Raw genomic sequence first — 18726 nt, 5'->3', positions numbered from 1 at the left:
CTATATTTCTGTTCAATGCCATTCTTGGGCTTTTCCTCTTTTATAGAACTCCCCCTTAATATTTCCTGCAGTATCGGCTTGGTGGTTGCATAGTCTTTTAAGCCTGCCGGTCTTAGAAACTCTTTATCTCTCCATCCATTTTGAATGTCAGTCTTGCTGGATAAAGTATTCTTGGCTGCATGTTCTTCTCATTCAGTGCCCTGAATATATCTTCCCAGTCCTTTCTGGCTTGCCAGGTCTCTGTGGAAAGGTCTGACCTTATTCTGATGGGCTTTCCTTTGTACGTAAGGATCTTCTTTGTCCTAGCTGCTTTCAAGAGGTTCTGCCTACAATTATAATTCTTCATTCTTACTATTAGGTATCTTGAGGACTTTCGAGAATCTGTAATCTTGGGGGAAAACCGTCCGGCCTCTAGTACATGAATGCTGGTTCCATTCACGAGACTCAGAAAATTTTCATGAAGAACTTGTTCCAGTATATCTTCTAGACTTCTTTCTTTCTCCTCTCCTTCAGGGATTCCAATAATTCTGACGTTGGAATGTTTCATGGCATCATTTATTCCCCTGATTCTGTTTTCGTGGCTTCCTAGCTGTTTGTTCCAGGCTTCCTCCTGATCCTTTCTCTCTATCTGTTTGTCCTCCAGATCACTAATTCTATCTTCTGTCTCAGTTACTGTAGCTTTGAGAGAATTTAGATTAGATTGGAACTCATTGAGAGCATTGTGAAACTCATCCCTGGTAGCTTTCAGCTCTTCCCTAATATTGAAAACATGATATCTGTTCGTTTTCAGTTCCCCCCTAATCAATTCCATTTGGTCACCCATGGCTTTCTCCAACTTAGCTATTGCTTGGATAATTGTTAGCCTGAATTCTCTTTCTGACATATTGTCTATGTTGATAGCCATTAGCTCTGTTGCAGAAGGTCCATCCTCTGTATTTTTCCTCTATTGGGCATTCCTCCTCCTAGTCATTTTGGTGAGAGATGGCTGAACGGGTGTAGTTGGATGTATCAACTGTGGTGCAGTCAAGTTGCACCCTGGAACGCTTCTGAGCTATCAGGGTTTGCCACCCAAATGAGAGGAAAAAGAAAAGGAATAGAAAAAAAGAGAGAGGGAGAGAGACAGAAACGAAAGTTGAGATAAAAGAGAAGGTTCAGCCCAAATGGGCCCCAAGGTAAGATTTATGAAGTATACAAACAAAAACATAAACAAAAAGACTGATAAAAGTATATGACAAGAGAAAAAAATATGTATATATAATATATACACATATATATTTGCATATATATGCAAATATATATATATACACATATTTATATACATATATATATATTTGCATATATATGCAAATAAAGGAAGAACCTCGTCAAAAAGAACCCCGAGTGTAAGATTTATATATTATCAGGACAAACACAAAAACACAGAAATACTGGTGGAAGAAAAAGATGGGAGAGTGGTTATAAAATCTCAGTGTTGGTGAGGAAGGTTGTTCTGATTCTTCCTGGATGTATCTTGATATCTTTGCTAAAGGACAACTTTCCTAAGATAAAGGGGGATTAGGAATTGGATTACCTATAGGGGTGGCATTGATTGGGGAAAGGGGATCACCTTGAAGTTTAACTCTATATGAATATTAGAAAATAAAAATTAAAAAAGGAGTAAACTAGACTAAACTAAACTAAAATTTAAAAAAAAAGAAATTTAAAAAATAGAAATGCAAAAGGAAAACACAGGTGTATGTATCAAAAAGTTCAGGTTAGAAGGTTATTATAGAATTTATGGTATTGGATATCTCACTGTGATGGTAAATAGGTTAAAAAATTATCTATATAATAATAAAAAGTTATCTATATAAAAATATGAGCCAGAATAGTGGGAACGAATTAATAATAAAAATAAATAATAAAAATTTTCCAATGAAGTAGTGGTGGTTGTTCTCTTGTTGTCTTTTTTTTTTTTTCCTTTCGTGGTTGGTTTTCTGGGGGAGGGACCTGCCACGTGGGTTTTCAGTCAATGTTGTTCTCTGAGTTAAGTCCTCCAGCCCCCCTCAAGGGGGTTTTGTTTGTTTGTTTGTTTTTCCTGAGAAAGAGTATCTTTTTGTGGGGGGTATAACTTTGGTAAAAAGAATGGTGGTATCTCAGTCAATTCAGGCTGGCTTAAACAACAAATTTATTTTCTTAGTTCTGAAGGCTAGAAGTCAAGACCAAGGAATCAGTGTATCAGTTTCTGGTCAGGACTCTTCTCTGCTTGTAGCTGGCTGCCTTCCTTGTATCCTCACATAATGGCTGTTGGTGGTGGTGGTGGGGAAACAAGCCCTCTAGTTAGTGTCTCTTATAAGAGTACTAATCCCATTATGAAGATTCCATCCTTATCACCACATCTAAATGTAATTATCTCCCAAAGACCCCTCATATCTAAATACCATCAAATTGAGCCACAAGGCTTTGATATACGGATCTTTTTTAATGTTTTTTATTTTTTAAGATTTTATTTATTTATTTATTTATTTGACAGAGATCACAGGCAGAGAGGCAGGCAGAGAGAGGGGGAAGCAGGCTCCCCACTGAGCAGAAAGCCCGATGCGGGGCTCAATCCCAGGACCCTGAAATCATGACCTGAGCTGAAGGCAGAGGCTCAACCAACTGAGCCACCCAGGTGCCCCTGATACATGGATTTTTTAAGTGGTACAATTCAATCCCTAGCAGTAGGTGATATATGGTACTGAAAATAAGGTTATTTATTTAAATATTTAATTTCAACATATGACAAGCTATTCATAAACAGAAAACAATGTGCATCAATAAGCCATGGTCTATTATAATATTTTTATTCAAATTTAAAAGTGTCAATCTGTCAAAAAATTGAGTTATTTTCCTAGAAAGAGACAATAAATATACTGGTTTTCCTGTTTCTGTTTCTTTTTTTTTTTTTCTTCTCTCTCCATTTATTTCCCCAACTATTGATTCTTTCTGAAAGTATATTCATGGAAGAATTTAACCAGTACACAAAATAAGATCTATGGATGAATTAGTATTCCTTTAACAATAATAGGTGTTTCCCACCTTACCATTTTAGATATTACTGACATTTCATTTCTTTTTTTTTTTAAGATTTTATGTATTTATTTGACAGAGAGAAATCACAAGTAGATGGAGAGGTAGGCAGAGAGAGAGAGAGAGGGAAGCAGGCTCCCTGCTGAGCAGAAAGCCCGATGCGGGACTCAATCCCAGGACCCTGAGATCATAACCTGAGCTGAAGGCAGCGGCTTAACCCACTGAGCCACCCAGGCGCCCCTGACATTTCATTTCTTAATATATTTTTGAGTCATTAAAGACAGGTCAAGAATGAAGCAAAGAAAACGTGAAATTTGACACTTAAATCTGTAATAAGAGAATCTGCCAACGGAACAGTAACCAGCATATTAGGCTAAATCCCTGTTTGTCTCAGTTTGAATTCAATGTGTTTTCAAATGGTCAGCTAAAAAACATTAACATTAATTAAACAATTAATATGAACATAATCCAATGTTAGGTACCACAAAGTAAAAAAAAAAAAAAAAAAAAAAAAAAAGAAGTATAAGGCCATTCCTGTTCTCAAGGATTTTAAAGTCCATTGAGGAAAGGAATTCTTATGCAAACAATGCTTAGAGAACCATTATATTCTAGATTATATGGTGAAGACTATCAAAGCAAGAGGAGTTCTGAAAAGCGTATAATCAAACTGAGTTTAAGTAGACATTATGGCTAAAAATCAAGACAACCAACAACACAAAATGTTGGCAAGAATGTGAAACAACCAGAAATCTCATCCATTGGTAGTGGGAGCATAGAAGGTTACAAGCACTTTGGAGGAAAGTCTGATAGTTTCTTACAAAGCTGGACATAATAGATAGACCTTGAAAACATTATACTAAGTGAAACAAACTAGAGATACTTACAAATATTGTATAATCCCACTTTTATGAGATACCTAGAATAGGCAAATTCATAGAGACAGGAAATAGAATAAAGGTTACCTGGAGCTAGGGTGGGAAGGAAGAGATAGAGAACTCTTGTCTACTGGGCATGAGATTTCTGTTTGGGTTGATGAGAAAAGTTCTAGAAATGGACAGTGTTAATAGTTGTGCAACATTGTTAGTGGACTTAATGTCACTGGCTTGTACACTTGTACACTTAAAAATGGTTTAACCATGGTGAATTTTATGTTCTGTATATTTTTCCATGATTTTAAAAAGTTTCATGTGCACACACACAAAAATGAAGTGAAAAAGAAATCACAATGCATCACCAAAAAAGTGAAAAATGAAAACAAGACCATAAATATATACTTCCACCATTACTCAAGATTTCTAACTCTAGGTATTTATCTAAGAGAAATCAAGATATATGTCAACAAAAGCATTTGTACAAGAAAGTTATTTTATTTCTACAAGCCGAAGACTGGAAAGAGCTTGAGGTAGTCATCAATAGGAAAATGTATAAACAAAACAATAATATTCAGCAACAAAAAGAAACTATTTATGCACATAAAAAACATTAATCTCAAATGCATTATGTAGAGTGAAATAAGATTTACACAAAGAATATCAACTATATTATCATATCTACATACCATTCTGAAAAGGAAAATAAAATTATGGTAGAAATTATCAGAACAATGTTTGCCTCTGCTGAAGCTGGAGATAAGGATGGACTGAGGGAACTTTCTCAAGAGATAGTGATGTTCTATATCTTGATAGGACTTTGGGTTACACAGTCTTATGAATTTATTAAATTCATCAAATGATATAATTATCATTTGTTCATATTATTGTGTGTAACTTCTACCTAACAAAAAGAACCAAAAACAAATATTGAACCCTAGTTAATGATATGAATTACTGATGCTTTTAGGGGTCAAGTGGACTAATGTCTGAAACTTAATTTGAAATAAACTTAAAAAAATGGATTTATTAATAAATTAATGACTAAATTAATTCATAATTTATGAATTCATAATAAATTAATGAATAAATGGATGGGCAGATGAATAGATGGAAGGATGTGTAATAAAAAATAGAACAATCTAATTGGTTGTGGAATCTAGGTGGTAATATATGGGTATTCACTTTCAGGTTTCCTGCATGTTGGAAAATAGTGTTCATGGAGAAAGTGGGAGCTGCAATGAGCTTTGCAGTGTGGGTAATATTCTAAGGGAAGAGACATCCTTTTCTGCAGTGGTGAGTCACAGGTAACAAAAACTCAATTAATACAATGGAAAGAAGAGTAATGAATTGGTCATAGAGTGTGGAGGCCAATATGACCAGAGCAGAAGCTATGTATTTGTGGGGGGGGGGGGAAGTTTGTATATATATCATAGGCCAGATCTTAGCAAACTAAAACAAAACAAAACAAAAAAACAAGGTAAGGGAATACAAACTTACTGAAGCATTTAGTAAGATTTTCATAGGACAATGGCTTGGAATAAATGGTGATTTATAGAAAATCAACAATATTTTTATAGTAAGATTATTCAGACAGCAATTTTCTGGACAGATTACACCAGAAAGAGCCTGTAGATACGCTGTTTGATTACATAGTTATTTCCACAATACAGACATGAAGTGATAATGATATGGCTAGGGTGGTATCAGTGGGAATGCAGTGCAACTTTAAGCTATGAATTTATAGTTGTTATAGCCATTGTTGTACATATCTTAAATTATTTTCAAGAATTTTAGGGATGGTTATAATATTTTTAATTAGGGAATAGAGTTACATGTATATAAATCATTTACTATAAACCTTTTTTTGTTGATACCAGGTGAAGTACATGTGTAATATATTTTCATCTAAAATGTATAGAAAACAGAATTTGGAAGGTCCTTGCTGTAATCATCCTTACCAGAACCCTGTTTCAAAGGGATATAAAGCAGTGTAGAGTAGAAGTGCTATACCTGAATAATTTATTATTAGAATAATAGAATATAGAGGAGAACTTAGTAATAGCTCTTAGTAGCAGCCTTAGTCAGAGCTGTTAAGAATTGACATTGGACTTATTGGGATGTATTTTAGTGAACTTGTTATTGGAATGCTGTATGTTGTAGACCACCAAACAAAAAGGAACAAGTGAACTGTGAAATGACTTAAGCACATAAAAAGTCTTATAAAGAGGACAGAGTGGAACTAGTAATAAGAATTTTTAACTATATAGGGATACACTGGAAACATTAAGTAGAACAGACAGGACTGGAAGACTTTTATTGCTTTGAAACATGTTTACTTTTTGAATCAATATGTGAGTTGCCCACTAAAATGAGCATTATATTAAGTAACATATGGCTGAACACCTACAAATACATTGAAAAATGTTGTGTTTTAATGGCAATCTTTTAGCAGTGAATATGAAAACACTGTATGAGCTGGTTTATTTAAACAGATTGAGAGAGAAAGAAAGAGACTGAGAAGAAGAGTTCAGAAAGTTGTGATTAGAATGGCCTGATGCAGGACAGGTAACAACTTTTAACACATCAAGAATCAAGAGAAATAAAAGATGAGTCTTTATAGATGGAAAATTAGTTATAGAAAGGAACATATAACAGTGTACAAAAACACTTAGAAAGGATATTGTAGAAACTGTGACTAAAGAGGAAACTAGAATTAAAATAAATGTGCTATATTTTAAAGAAAGAAAAATCAGGGGGACAAATCGATGATTACAGACTACTGAAATTCTATTGCATGCATATGTGTGGGTGGGGAATTGCTGAATTTAATAATAAGAAAAAATGATTATTACATGTAGAATGGATAGAGACAGATAATTCAAAGCTCATTATGGGATCACTGGCTGAGAGCAAGGATACAGAGTCAGGGACTGCAGGAAACTTGTTTCTCAGCCTCCAGGTGGTTCTGCCTAATGAAGATATCACAAACAAAACAAAACAAGCAAAAGAGAGGAAACTTGAGCTTGGCCAAGACTAGGAAGATAGAAATTGTCCAACTATGCCTTACAAATTTATACTTTCTAGAAACACAGTGAATTTCTTGGCACCTCACAAATTCCACATGCACATTGGGAGAGATTTAAATGTATTTTATTTGCTCAGAAACAGATGTAATCCATCTAAAATGGCTATGCTATCTATTGTGAACTAAGAAAAAAAAAAAGAAGTGTGGGAAAAATCCTCAAAGCAGATGAATGCCAGTGTTGGCAAGCATATCTTCCTTCTCTCATCAGTAGTTACATCTGTATTGGTAGTTATAGGTAGTTACAGTTACAGTACTAGGAATTTCTACATATATGTAATTTCACCTGTGAAAGGACCTAAATTAGAAATCTGTTAGAGGAGGGGCAAGATGGTAGAGAAATAGGAGACCCTGTTTCAACCAGTCTTCTAAACTGAGCTAAATATATACCAGAACACTCTGAACAGCCATGAAATCAGCCTTAGATGTAAGATTATACACTTCTGGATCTCTATGGGGGCAGAGGACACCAGAAGAGAGGTAAAGCAGAGTGAGAATGCTTGGATTGATATCAGAAGATAAACAGAAGGAGAAGGGAGCCACCAGAAGTGACCCATTGGAAGTAATACCCCAATACAAAAGTACTCTGTGATTGGGGGCCAACATTAAGCTGAAGTCTTGTTTAAAGCACTCAAAAAGAGCAAAAGAGCTTAAGGGGCAACTGGTGGAATCAGGCAGTAACAGGCAGGGGCCTACGTCCACGTTCCCAGGACTGCCACCACTGGTGACGACCCATGCCAGAGAGAGTCTGGTGGGGCCTCCAGTCCATGGTCCTTGAGCCTGTAGCTTTCTGCTGCTTGTACCAGTGTTCAGCGGGTGCACTCCCACCCATTCTTGAGAGAGCCTGGTGTGGGCACCAGCTGGTGGTCTCTAGGACTGCAGCCTTCTGCCACCAGCAGAGGGGTCTGAGCACTTCCAGCCTGTGCCTGAAAAAAACCCAGCATGATCTCTAGTCAGGATCCCTCTGCTTCAGCCTTCCTTGACCTATGTGACTACTGGGTCTGAGCACACGTGTGGGTCTGGACTTCAGACAGCAGTCCCTGCAAAGGCAGCCACCGAAAGTGGGCTCCCTAGGCCAATATCACTCATGGTTTTAATGGCAGGGGTTGCAGAGACAAACGGGGGCCTTGGGTGACTGCTGGGATGGTGGCTAGGGGAGCACACCACCTATGGGAGGCTGCATTATTCAGTGGAGTTTGTAGAGGAGGAGTCTGTGTGTTCGGTACTAATTAGAGGGGAACAGTCTAAGGCTTCTCTCTGAAACAGAGGTCTGAGTGCTGACAGATTCTTTCTTTTCTCTGATCCTCTAAAAAGTGGCAAAAACCCACCAAAGAACAAAAAACTCTAGAGAACAAAATCCAGAAAAACAAGTTTCCACAGAACCCAACCCCTTGATAACCTACAAGACAACTCAAACCAAGCAAGACTGATGGGAGAACAATGCAGCAGGCCCTTCCCCAAGAATATAAGCCAAAAGAACAAGAGGGCAACCACCACAGGGTTCCCATTAAGCTGTAAAATCCCAACATCAGGGGAAAACAATATATTAAGCTCCTGGTATTGCCCTAAAAACTGTATATATCATAGATACAATGTTTTTATTTTTAATTCATTTTCACTATTCTTGTTCTTTTATTTTTTTAACCCACTTATCATTACAACTAGAGGTTTAATACAATATATTATGTAATAATGTCTTAATTTGAACTTTTCTCATACATATACCTGTGTTTCTTCTTTTTCTTTTCTTAAAATATACATATAGGTATAAGCTTCAAGGTAATCCTTTTTCCCTTTTCAATACTACCTCTATGTATAAACCATTTTTAATTCCCTTTATCTCTGGAAAGTTGAGTTCTGTAACAAAGATATCAAGATACACCCAGGAAAAAATTCAATAAACTTCCTCACCCACATTGAGGGTTTATAACCACCCTCCCATTTTATTCATCTCTCAGTGTTTCTAAGTATTTTTTTTTTCATTCTGGTATTATATAAATCTTATTCTTGGGGTTTATTTTGGCTGGATTCTTCTTCTTGTTCTTTTTTTTCTTGTCATTTACTTTTGTTGGTCTTTTGTTGTTCTTTTTTGTTTATATACCTCATAAATCTAACATTTGTGGCTCACTCTGGTTGGGTTTCCTCTTCTATCTCTCTCTCCCTCTTATTTCTTTTTACTTTCTTTATGGTGATGGCTTCTGATTGCTCTGTAATGTTCCAGGATGCAAAGTGCCTGGATCGTGGTTAATATATTCAGCTATACATCCCCTCAACCACCTCTCACCAAAATGACTAGGAGGAGAAACACCCAAGAGAGGAAAAATTCAGAAACTATGCTCTCCCCCACAGAACTATTGGATATGGACATAAACAGTATGTTAGAAAGGGAATTCAGGATAGCAATTATCCAGGCAATGGCTAGGTTGGAGAAAATCATTAGTAACAACATAGAATCTCTAAGGGCAGAAGTGAGAGCCAACCTGGCAGAAGTTAAAAATGCTATCAGTGAGATCCAATCTAATCTAAATGTCCTAACAGCTAAGGTAACCAAGGCAGAAGATAGAATTAGTGATCCAGAGGACAAACTGATAGAGAAGAAGGATAAAGAGGAGGCCAGGAACAAGAACTTAGAAGCCATGAAAACACAATTAGGGAAATAAATGATGCTATGAAACATTCCAACGTCAGAATTGTTGGGATCCATTAGGGGGTTGAGAAAAAGAGAAGACTAGAAGATATAGGTGAACAAATTCTTCATGAAAATTTCCCAATCTGGAGAATGGAATGATTGTTCCTGTCCTAGAGGCAGAAAGAATACCCCCCAAAATTAATGAATGTAGAAAGACCTCCAGACATTTGATTGTGAGATTCATGAATCATAATTTTAGGAAAGAGGTCCTAAGGGAAGCTAGGGGGAAGAGATTCCTTACATACAGAGGAAGGTCCATCAGAATAAGGTCAGACTTATCTACAGAAACCTGGCAAGCCACAAATGACTGGCAAGACATATTCAGAGCACTAAATGAGAATAACATGCAGCTAAGAATACTTTATCTAGCAAGGTTGACATTCAGAATGGATGGAAAGATAAAGAGCTTCCAAGACTGGCAAGACTGAAAAGAGTATGTGACCACCAAACCGGCACTACAAGAAATATTAAGGGGGGTGTTGTATAAAAGAAAAAAGAACCCAAGTATGACACAGAACACAAAATTACAGAGACAATCTATAGAAACAAAGATTTCACAGGCAACATGATGTCAATAAGAAGTTATCTTTCAATAATCTCTCTCAATGTGAATGGCCTAAATGCTCCCATAAAACAGCACAGGTTTGCAGATTGGATAATACAACAGGACCCATCCATATGCTGTCTACAAGAAATCCATTTGGAACCTAAAGATACATCCAGACTGAAAGTGAAGGGATGGAGAAGAATCTTTTATGCCAATGGGCCTCAAAAGAAGGCTGGGGTAGCAATTCTCATATCAGATAAATTAGATTATAAGCAAAAGACTGTAGTCAGAGATAAAGAAGGACAATACATCATTCTTAAAGGGCTTATCCACCAAGAAGATATAAAAATTATAAATATTTATGCCTCCAATATGGGAGCAGCCAACTTCATAAGTCAACTGTTAATCAAAAAAGTTGTATTGATATGAATACATTAATAATAGGGGATCTTAACATGGCACACTCAGTAATAGACATATCATCCAAGCAGGAAATCAATAAATAAACAAGAGCTGTGAAAGACACATTGGACCAGATGGACCTCATAGATATATACGGAACAGTCCACCTTAAAACAACAGCATACTCATTCTTCTCAAGCACATATGGAACTTTCTCCAGAATAGACCACATACTGGGTCACAAATCAGGGCTCAACCGATACCAAAAGACTGAGATTATTCCCTGCATATTCTCAGACCACAATGCTTTGAAACTGGAACTCAACCACAAGAAGAAGTTTGGAAGGAATTCAAACACTTGAAAGCTAAAGACCACCCAGCTTAAGAATGTTCAGATCAACCAGGAAATCAAAGATGAATTTAAATAATTCATTGAAACCAAACTGAATGTGAAGACACATTCATCCAAAATCTATGGGATACATCATAGGTGGTCCTAAGGGGGAAATACATAGCCATCCGAGCCTCACGCAAAGAAATTGAAGAATCCCCAATACACCATCTCTCTTTACACCTTAAAGAACTGGAAAATGAATAACAAAATAAGCCAAGCCCACACACAACAAGAGAAATAATCAAGATTAGAGCAGAGATCAATGAGATAGAATCTAGAGATACCATAGAGCACATCAACGAAACTAGAAACTGGTTCTTTGAAAGAATCAATAAGATAGATAAACCACTGCCTGAACTAATCCAAAAGAAAAGAGAGAAGACCCAAATTAATAAAATGATGAATGAAAAGGGAGAGATCATGACTAACACCAATGAAATAGAAACAATCGTCTGAAATTATTATCAACAGTTATATGCCAATAAATTAGGCAATCTAGGAGAAATTAATTTATTCCTAGAAACCTATAAACTTCCAAGACTGAATCAGGAAGATATTTACAACCTGAATAGACCTATTCCTAGTAATGAGATTGAAGTATAATTAAAAACTTCCCAAAAAGAGAGGAGTCAAGATGGTGGAGAAGTAGCAGGCTGAGGCTACATCAGGTAGCAGGAGATCAGCTAGGTAGCTTGTCTAAACATTGCAAACACCTACAAATCCAACAGGAGATTGAAGAGAAGAAGAACAGCAATTCTAGAAACGGAAAATCAACTACTTTCTGAAAGGCAGCACTGGCAGAGAACTGAATCCAAAGCTAAGGGAAGATAGACCGTGGGGGAAGGTGCCAGCTCCCAGCAAGTGGAGGAGCAATGGATCACAAAAATGGGACTTTTAAAAGTCTGTTCCACTGAGGGACATCACTCCAGAGGCAAAACCGGGGTGAAGCCCATGTGGGTCAGTGTGGCCCCAGGTTCCGCAGGGTCATGGAAGGATCGGAGTGTCTGAGTGTTGCATAACTTGCAGGTATTAGAAAGGGGAAGCCAGCTATAGAGACAGAGCTGAGGAGTGAGCTCTCAGCTCGGGGTTACCTTGAACTGGTCGCAGCCTGGGTGAGCTTAGAGCACGGCCGAAGGCCAGGGAGATGGGAGTTATTGGGTGCTATTCTTTGAGGGCGCCCTGAGGAGTGGGGCCCCGAGCTCTTGGCTCCTCTAGGCCAGAGACTGGGAGGCTGCATTTTCATTCCCATCCTCCGGAACTCTACGGTAAGTGTTCAGGGAGCAAAAGCTCCCGAAAGTGAACCCAAGCAGATTACTCAGCCTGGCCATTGGTAAGGGCAGTGCAATTCTGCCTGGGGCATAGGCACTTGAGAATCACTACAGCAAGCCCCTCCCCCAGAAGATAAACAAGAAATCCAAACAGGACCAAGTTCACCTACCAGGAAATTGGTCCAAAAATTGGAAAAAAATGTTTTCAATTTTTTTCTTCTTCTGCTAAATTTTTTTAATCTTTTAGCCTTTTCTTTTTTAAAGTTTTTTTAACTAGTTTATCTAATATATATATATTTTTTCTTTTCTATATTTTTATTTATTTATTTTATTTTAACTGTTTCTTTTTTTTTTTTTTTCTGAGCCTCTTTTTATCCCCTTTCTCCCCCACATGATATGGGGTCTATTCTGATTTGACTAAAGCATATTTTCCTGGGGTCTTTGCCACCCTTTTAGTATTTCACTTGCTCCTTCATATATTCTTATCTGGACAAAATGACAAGGTGGAAAAATTCACCACAACAAAAAGGACAAGAGGCAGTACTGAAGGCTAGGGACATAGTCAATAAAGACATTGGTAATATGTCAAATATAGAGTTCAGAATGATGATTCTCAAGGTTCTAGCTGGGCTCAAAAAAGGCATGGAAGATATTAGAGAAACCCTCTCCGGAGATATAAAAGCCCTTTCTGGAGAAATAAAAGAACTAAAATCTAACCAGGTTAAAAAAAAAAAAAAGCTATTAATGAGGTGCAATAAAAAATGGAGGCTCTCATGCTAGTATAAATGAGGCAGAAGAAAGAATTAGTGATATAGAAGACCAAATGACAGAGAATAAAGAAGATGAGCAAAACAGGGACAAACAGCTACTGGACCACAAGGGGAGAATTTTTTTTTTTTTATAAACATATATTTTTATCCCCAGGGGTACAGGTCTATGAATCACCAGGTTTACACACTTCACAGCACTCACCAAATCACATACCCTCCCCAATGTCCATAATCCTACCCCCTTCTCCCAAACCCCCTTCCCCCCGGCAACCCTCAGTTTGTTTTGTGAGATTAAGAGTCACTTATGGTTTGTCTCCCTCCCAATCCCATCTTCTTTCATTGATTCTTCTTCTACCCACTTAAGCCTCCATGTTGCATCACCACTTCCTCATATCAGGGAGATCATATGATAGTTGTCTTTCTCTGCTTGACTTATTTCGCTAAGCATGATACGCTCTAGTTCCATCCATGTTGTTGCAAATGGCAAGATTTCATTTCTTTTGATGGCTGCATAGTATTCCATTGTGTATATATACCACATCTTCTTGATCCATTCATCTGTTGATGGACATCTAGGTTCTTTCCATAGTTTGGCAATTGTGGACATTGCTGCTATAAACATTCGGGTGCATGTGCCCCTTTGGACCACTACATTTGTATCTTTAGGGTAAATACCCAATAGTGCAATTGCTGGGTCATAGGGCAGTTCTATTTTCAACATTTTGAGGAACCTCCATGCTGTTTTCCAGAGTGGCTGCACCAGCTTGCATTCCCACCAACAGTGTAGGAGGGTTCCCTTTTCTCCGCATCCTCGCCAGCATCTGTCATTTCCTGACTTGTTGATTTTAGCCATTCTGACTGGTGTGAGGTGATATCTCATTGTGGTTTTGATTTGTATTTCCCTGATGCTGAGTGATATGGAGCACTTTTTCATGTGTCTGTTGGCCATCTTCATGTCTTCTTTGCAGAAATGTCTGTTCATGTCCTCTGCCCATTTTTGATTGGATTATTTGTTCTTTGGGTGTTGAGTTTGCTAAGTTCTTTATAGATTCTGGACACTAGTCCTTTATCTGATATGTCATTTGCAAATATCTTCTCCCATTCTGTCAGTTGTCTTTTGATTTTGTTAACTGTTTCCTTTGCTGTGCAAAAGCTTTTGATCTTGATGAAATCCCAGTAGTTCATTTTTTCCCTTGCTTCCCTTGCCTTTTGCGTTGTTCCTAGGAAGATGTTGCTGCGGCAGCGGTCGAAGAGGTTGCTGCCCGTGTTCTCCTCAAGGATTTTGATGGATTCCTTTCGTACATTGAGGTCCTTCATCCATTTTGAGTCTATTTTTGTGTGTGGTGTAAGGGAATGGTCCAATTTCATTTTTCTGCATGTGGCTGTCCAATTTTCCCAGCACCATTTATTGAAGAGGCTGTCTTTTTTCCATTGGACATTCTTTCCTGCTTTGTCGAAGATATCCTTGATGAACACAGATGTGAAAATACTCAACAAAATACTAGCCAATAGGATTCAATAGTACATTAAAAAGATTATTCACCACGACCAAGTGGGATTTATTCCAGGGCTGCAAGGTTGGTTCAACATCCGCAAATCAGTCAATGTGATACAACACATCAATAAAAGAAAGAACAAGAACCATATGATACTCTCAATAGATGCTGAAAAAGCATTTGACAAAGTACAACATCCCTTCCTGATCAAAACTCTTCAAAGTGTAGGGATAGAGGGCACATACCTCAATATCATCAAAGCCATCTATGAAAAACCCACCGCAAATATCATTCTCAATGGAGAAAAACTGAAAGCTTTTCCGCTAAGGCCAGGAACACGGCAGGGATGTCCATTATCACCACTGCTATTCAACATCGTACTAGAGGTCCTAGCCTCAGCAATCAGACAACAAAAGGAAATTAAAGGCATCCAAATCGGCAAAGAAGAAGTCAAATTATCACTCTTCGCAGATGATATGATACTATATGTGGAAAACCCAAAAGACTCCACTCCAAAACTGCTAGAACTTATACAGGAATTCAGTAAAGTGTCAGGATATAAAATCAATGCACAGAAGTCAGTTGCATTTCTCTACACCAACAGCAAGACAGAAGAAAGAGATATTAAGGAGTCAATCCCATTTACAATTGCATCCAAAACCATAAGATACCTAGGAATAAACCTAACCAAAGAGACACAGAATCTATACTCAGAAAACTATAAAGTACTCATGAAAGAAATTGAGGAAGACACAAAGAAATGGAAAAATGTTCCATGCTCCTGGATTGGAAGAATAAATATTGTGAAAATGTCTATGCTACCTAAAGCAATCTACACATTTAATGCAATTCCTATCAAAGTACCATCCATCTTTTTCAAAGAAATGGAACAAATAATGCTAAAATTTATATGGAACCAGAAAAGACCTCGAATAGCCAAAGGGATATTGAAAAAGAAAGCCAACGTTGGTGGCATCACAATTCCGGACTTCAAGCTCTATTACAAAGCTGTCATCATCAAGACAGCATGGTACTGGCACAAAAACAGACACATAGATCAATGGAACAGAATAGAGAGCCCAGAAATAGACCCTCAACTCTAGGGGAGAATTTGACAGATAAGTGACACCATAAGACGAAACAACATTAGAATAATTGGGATTCCAGAAGAAGAAGAAAGAGAGACGGGAGCAGAAGGTATATTGGAGAGAATTATTGGAGATAATTTCCCCAATATGACAACGGGAACAAGCATCAAAATCCAGGAGGCACAGACAACCCCCCTCAAAATCAACAAGAATAGGTCCACACCCCGTCACCTAATAGTAAAATTAACAAGTCTTAGTGACAAAGAGAAAATCCTGAAAGCAGCCTGGGAAAAGAAGTCTATAACGTACAATGGTAAAAATATAAGATTGGCAACAGATTTATCCACAGAGACCTGGCAGGCCAGAAAGAACTGGCATGATATATTCAAAGCACTAAATGAGAAAAACATGCAGCCATGAATACTATATCCAGCTAGGTTATCACTGAAAATATAAGGAGAGATAAAAAGCTTCCAGGACAAACAAAAACTGAAAGAATTTGCAAACACCAAACCAGCTCTACAGGTAATATTGAAAGGGATCCTCTAAGCAAAGAGAGAGCCTAAAAGTAGTAGATCAGAAAGGAACAGAGACAATATACAGTAACAGTCACCTTACAGGCAATACAATGGCACTAAATTCATATCTCTCAATAGTTACCCTGAATGTAAATGGGCTAAATGCTCCAATCAAAAGACACAGGGTATCAGAACGGATAAAAACACAAAACTCATCAATATGCTGCCTACAAGAAACTCAATTTAGACCCGAGGACACCTCCAGATTTAAAGTGAGGGGGTAGAAAACAATTAATCATGCTAATGGACATCAGAAGAAAGCTTGGGTGGCAATCCTTATATCAGATCAATTAGATTTTAAGCCAAAGACTAGAATAAGAGATGAGGAAGGACACTATATCATATTCAAAGGGTCTGTCCAACAGAAATATCTAGTAATTTTAAATATCTATGCCCCTAACGTGGGAGCAGCCAACTATATAAACCGGCTAATAACAAAATCAAAGAAACACATTGACAACAATACAATAATATTAAAGTACTTTAACACTCCCCTTAATGAAATGGACAGATCATCCAAGCAAAAGAACAACAAGTTAATAAAGGTCTTAAATGACACACTGGAACAGAGGGACATCACAGATATATTCAGGACATTTCATTCCAAAGCAAAAAAATACACATTTTTCTCTGGTGCACATGGAACATTCTCCAGAATAGATCACATCCTGGGTCCTAAATCAGGTCTCAACTGGTATCAAAAGATTGGGATCATTCCCTGCATATTTTTGGACCACAATGCTCTGAAGCTAGAACTCAATCACAAGAGAAAATTTGGAAAGAACCCAAATACATGGAGACTAAACAGCATCCTTCTAAGGAATGAATGGGTCAACCAGGAAATTGAAGAAGAATTGAAAAAATTCATGGAAACATGATAATGAAAACACAACAGTTCAAAATCTGTGGGACATAGCAAAGGTAGTACTGAGAGGAAAATATATAGCAGTACAAGGCTTTCTCAAGAAACAAGAAAGGTCTCAAGTACACAACCTAACACTTCACCTAAAGGAGCTGGAGAAAGAACAACAAAGAAAGCCTAAACCCAGCAGTAGAAGAGAAATCATGAAGATCAGAGCAGAAATCAATGGAATAGAAACAAACAAACAAACAAACAAAAAACCCAATAGAAAAAAATCAATGAAACTAGGACCGGGTTCTTTGAAAGAATTAATAAGATTGATAAACCCCTGGCCAGACTTATCAAAAAGAAAAGAGAAAGGACCCAAAAAAATAAAATCATGAATGAAAGAAGAAAGATCAAAACGAACACCAAAAAAATACAAACAATTATAAGAACATACTATGAGCAACTCTACACCAACAAATTTGACAATCTGGAAGAAATGGATGCATTCCTAGAAACATATAAACTACCACAACTGAACCAGGAAGAAATAGAGAAGCTGGACAGACCCATAACCAGTAAGGAGATTGAAACAGTCATCAAAAATATTCAAAGAAAAGCCCAGGGCCAGATGGCTTCCCAGGGGAATTCTACGAAACATTTAAAGAAGAACTAATTCCTATTCTCCTGAAACTGTTCCAAAAAATAGAAATGGAAGAAAAACTTCCAATCTCATTTTATGAGGCCAGCATCACTTTAATCTGAAAACAAGACAAGGATTCCATTAAAAAAGAGAACTACAGACCAATGTCCTTGATGAACACAGATGCGAAAATTCTCACCAAAATACTAGCCCTAATAGGATTCAACAGTACATTAAAAGGATAATTCATCACGATTAAGTGCGATTTATTCCAGGACTGCAATACTGGTTCAACATCCACAAATCAATCAATGTGATACAATACATTAATAAAAGAAAGAACAAGAATCATATGATCCTCTCAATAGTTGCTGAAAAAGCATTTGACAAAGTACATCAACCCTTCCTGATAAAAACTCTTCAAAGTGTAGGGATAGAGGGCACATACCTCAATATTATCAAAGCCATTTATGAAAAACCCGCGGCAAATGTCATTCTCAATGGAGAAAAACTGAGAACTTTTCTGCTAAGGTCAGGAACACGGCAGGGATGTCCATTATCACCACTGCCCTTCAACAAAGTACTAGAAGTCCTAGCCTCAGCAATCAGACAACAAAAGGAAATTAAAACATCCAAATTGGCAAAGAAGAATTCAAACTATCACTCTTCGCAGATGATATGATATTATATGTGGAAAACCCAAAAGACTCCACTTCAAAACTGCTAGAACTTATACAGGAATTCAGTAAAGTGTCAGGATATAAAATCAATGCACAGAAATCAGTTGCATTTCTCTACACCAACAAGAAGATAGAAGAAAGAGAAATTAAGGAGTCAATCCCATTTACAATTGCACCCCAAACCATAAGATACCTAGGAATAAACCTAACCAAAGAGACTAAGAATCTATACTCAGAAAACTATAAAGTACTCATGGAAGAAGTTGAGGAAGACACAAATAATGGAAAAATGTTCCATGCTCCTGGATTGGAAGAATAA

Source organism: Mustela nigripes, chromosome X, assembly GCF_022355385.1.
Source record: "Mustela nigripes isolate SB6536 chromosome X, MUSNIG.SB6536, whole genome shotgun sequence".
In the NCBI taxonomy this organism is placed as follows: domain Eukaryota; kingdom Metazoa; phylum Chordata; class Mammalia; order Carnivora; family Mustelidae; genus Mustela; species Mustela nigripes.
The sequence above is the reverse complement of the archived record's forward strand: the minus strand, read 5'-3'. Positions refer to the sequence as shown.